Source organism: Octopus bimaculoides, chromosome 8, assembly GCF_001194135.2.
Source record: "Octopus bimaculoides isolate UCB-OBI-ISO-001 chromosome 8, ASM119413v2, whole genome shotgun sequence".
Taxonomy (NCBI): domain Eukaryota; kingdom Metazoa; phylum Mollusca; class Cephalopoda; order Octopoda; family Octopodidae; genus Octopus; species Octopus bimaculoides.
Window position 1 is genome coordinate 19,437,507 of NC_068988.1, and position 4,498 is coordinate 19,442,004.

The following is a 4,498-nucleotide window of genomic DNA, read 5'->3' on the forward strand; positions in this document are numbered from 1 at the left end:
TATTGGGAATTTTTTGTATTATTTCGTATTTTTTGTAAATACCCCAAACGTTTTGCGATGTTTTTTTTCATCGTTGTCCCCACTTTTGTTTTTTTTTCTGCTTTGTTTTCGACCCCCTCGAAAAGAAAAAACTCTACATTTGTATTTTGTCCCCTCTGTGTTGAGCCCTGTGTGGCTAATAAAGAAACCTATCTATCTATCTATCTATCTACCTATCAATCTATCTATCTATCTATCTATCCATCCATCCATCCATCCATCCATCCATCCATCCATCCATCCAACCATCCATCCATCGATCCATCCATCCATCTATCTATCTATCTATCTATCTGCCTGTCTGCCTGTTTGTCTGTCTGTCTGATTGCCTGTCTATTTGTCTGACTATGTATGTATGTATGTATGCTGCATGTATGTATGTATGTATGCTGCATGTATGTATGTATGTATGTATGTATGTATCTATCTATCTATTTATCTTTCTTTCTCTCTCTCACTCTTCCCCTTCTATGTATATATATATGTGTGTGCGTGTGTATGCGTGTGTATGTATGTGTGTCTATATATAAACACAGACTCACACGCCCCCACACACACCAAGACACCAACACACACACATACATATATATACACATATATGTGTATATATATGTACATACACGTATCTGATTTCGATTTTCCACACTAAAGTCTATGCATGTGATTTATACTTCTTTTAGACGATATTAAGGGCTACCATAATTTCTTCTGAAGAACCCAATTATAGCACCAGCACTTGCAGATGTTCGTGAATGTCTTTCTGCATACGAGTGTGTTTCTGTGTTTGAGTATGAAGGTATATATATGTCTGCTTCTGTGCAGATGTGTGTGTGTATGTGTGTGTGTGTGTGTGTGTGTGTGTGTGTGTGTGTGTGTGTGTGTGTGTGTGCATGTGTTTGTTTGTGAATGTGTACGTGTGTATATGTGTATAATAGTAAGGTACATAATTTCTAACGTATTCAAAGGGAATAATTTTTCCGGAGATGTTTAGTAACGTGTACAATGAAACAATCAATGTATTCGACTCAAACGCACACAAACACACACATTTATATATATGCAAACACGTGCACACACATATATTAAAGTGAGAGAGACACACACACAAAGCGACTGAGCAACAGCACGAGAAGGTCAACGAAAAAATAAAGACAAAGAATTGAAATGGAGAACAGAGAATAAGACGCAAGAAGTGGAATGAAAAAGAGGAATATCTGTAGAAAATAAAATACTTGAATAGAAATACCATTTGCTAGAACCATGGCAGTTGTGACACGGTAAAACTTACAGAAAAGCATGATAAGAAATAAGGAGTGGTATTGTTATTAATGCAAAGAAAATATAAGAGCGAAGTAGAAATGTGAGAGCCAACAGTTTATATATGTTGGGAAAAACGAAAAGCAAGGAAGATATATTGGGTTGGTGCATAATTATTGCGGCTGTTTTTCAAAATATTTCATTCAACAAAAACAACATTAAATGATTATTCCGGAGCATAGTCACCATCTACTTCAATTACTACTTCCCATTTGCTAGACAGACGGTCAGGGTGATTGTGTCTTTTAGCACTAGTGCGTCGATGGGATGGTCAGTAGTGAGTCGAGGCAGTTTGAAAGGTGTTTGAGAGTCAGCCTGAAGGGTGTGTGAATGGATATGCATATGTGTGTGTCTGTTGGCATGTGGATGGGTGCGTATTTGTTCCACTCTCTGTGTATCGTTCTGTCTCTCACTCTCACGCTTTCTGTATGTGTGTAGTGTGGATGTATGTGTGCGCTCTTATGTGTATGCGTTTGCGTGTGTGAACGCGTGTGCGCGCGTATGTACATATGTATATGTATGTGTGTGCATGTACATGTGTTGTGTGTGTGTTGTGTGTGTGGAGGTATATCTGCGTTTGTGAGAGTATGCGCGTGTGTGTGCGTGTATGCACGTGCGTATATTTATGTGTGTGCATGTATCCGTGTGTTGCGTGTTTGTGTTGTGTGTATGGAGGTATATGTGCATTTATGTCAGTATACGTTCGTGCGTTCGTGCGTGCGTGCGTGTGTATATGTGTGTGTGCGTGTATATAGTGTGTGTATGTATGTGTGTAGATGTATGTGTATTGTGTTTGTGTATATACATACATATATATATATATATATATATATATATATATATCACTCTTATTATCTTTTATATATATATATATATATATACAGTTTTGAAGTGTAAAGGTGATTAAAAAAAAAACAATATTTTTTAAAGAACTGTTATGAAATCTTTTATCAGGATGTTATTAATCTTTTTTTTCCGGAAGAAGTTTCTTTTCTAGTGTGTGAGCGCTTTCGTTTAACCTTTTCAAACACGCATATATACATACATAAAATATGAGTAAAAAAAAAACGACTACTTTTAAATTTTAAAAGTTAAACTGTCTGGCGCATAGTATCATAATTAAATGAAAGAATTATTCAATATTATGGATTTAAATCATACATTATGTAAATTCTTTTGCTTATCAGTCATAATTAAAAGATGTAATAAGCAAAGAGTTGTATGGCAATCCATTGATTACCAACTTTATATACTTTACTTCATTATGAATTCTCTATTATCAGAAAGATATAGCATAATTCATTATATATAGGCATAGGCATGATTGAGAAATTGTTTCGTGATCACACGGTTTCGTGTTCAGTTCCCCTGAGCAGCCATAAGCATGTGTTTTCTATTATGTATGTATGTATGTATGTATGTATGTATGTATGTATGTATGTATGTATCTATCTATCTATCTATCTATCTACCTATCTATTTATCTATATAAATATCTATCTATCTATCTATCTATTTAGATAGATAGATAGATAGATAGATAGATAGATAGATAGATAGATAGATAGATAGATACATACATACATACATACATACATACATACATACATACATACATACATACATACTGCCACTATTCGACTGTGCATACATTTTGTCCTGACCGAAAAGTTGAATGCATGTGATTTGATGTCAGAATCTAAGTAGAAGTAATTATACGGGATAGATATCTTTTTCGACACCTTACTATTTCTGCGAATCTACATTCTTCGAAATATTATTAGTGCCAGTTTGGAACATTTAAGAATAATGGAAGAACTATTCCATTGGTGTTAAGTGACCGAAGACTTACCATGAAGGCATGAAACGGTAGAGCAAATGTAGCAGAAACATTTTATAGTATCTGAGTAAATGGAATGTCAGGTGGTTTGTAATGCAGTCCTAATTTGTAACCTATTTACCTGTCAATAGATGGAGCGATGATTTGACCTTTGTCAGTAGATTTGATGTGACCTCCCGCCATCTTTGTCTCATAACTTGTACCTGTAAGGTCTATTATCAATTATATGACGCATTATGCAGTAAGGCGTATTCATAAAGATAAATTTGGCCATGGCGTCGATGTAGGAACGATGAAAGTAGAGAGGTAAATGAAGGTAAAAATTATGGAAAAGTATGAAAATGTAGAGACAAAGTAAATAAATTATGTATAAAAACAAAACAAAGAAATATAGAATTTCGAAGAAGCATTTGAATGTAAGAACTGAGCAAATGGAATGAAATGAAATAAATAAAACTAAGACAGATGAGAGTGGAAGAAGAAAAGAGAGGTATTCAGAGAAGAGAAATTTGATGAGAGTAGATTAACAAACATATGCATAAAGACACATTTAGAGGGTTAACTGCATTAAATATTCTGTAAGACAGTCTCGTGTCAGACACCATTTCTCCACTGGAAAGAAACGAAGAATTTGCAGAACAGTATTTAACAAGCGATAATAATGAATCACTGAAAACACACATATGCATGCGCGCACACACAGAGATTCACACAGACACATTGACACACATATGTACATAGATATGTATGGATATATATGTTTGCGAGAGAGACAAAGAGCGAGGTGACGGATAGCGGGAGAGAGGGAGAGGGTGAGAGAAAAATATTGATACTATTAAGTTGACTGAGTGCTAAAAATGTACAGAGGTAGATTTCTAAATTGTAGTAATAAGTAGGGCGTTGATAAGAATTTAGGAAATGATAGAGAGGGAATGGACTTACTCTTGACTGGTTAAAATGAAAACACGGTGAGAATCTATGCAATCTGTTCCGCTGAACACATTCTACGTCTGTACAGGATATCAAGGAATTCTTGCGTTAACGAAGCAGAGAAGCAAAGGAATTATCGATTTAGTATTGAAACGTATGAAATAAAATAAAACAAAACAAAAGAACATATATATAAATCTAAAGATCTGAAATTTCAACATTTCGTAAATCTAATAGCGTGTAATTTATCACCGTTGCTTTTAATGTAAAATCCAAGAACAGAAGGAAATCTTTTGAAAGATGAATTAACACCTAATGGAATGATCATAAACGAGTTGGATTAATACTATGATGAGCTTCATATAATATTTT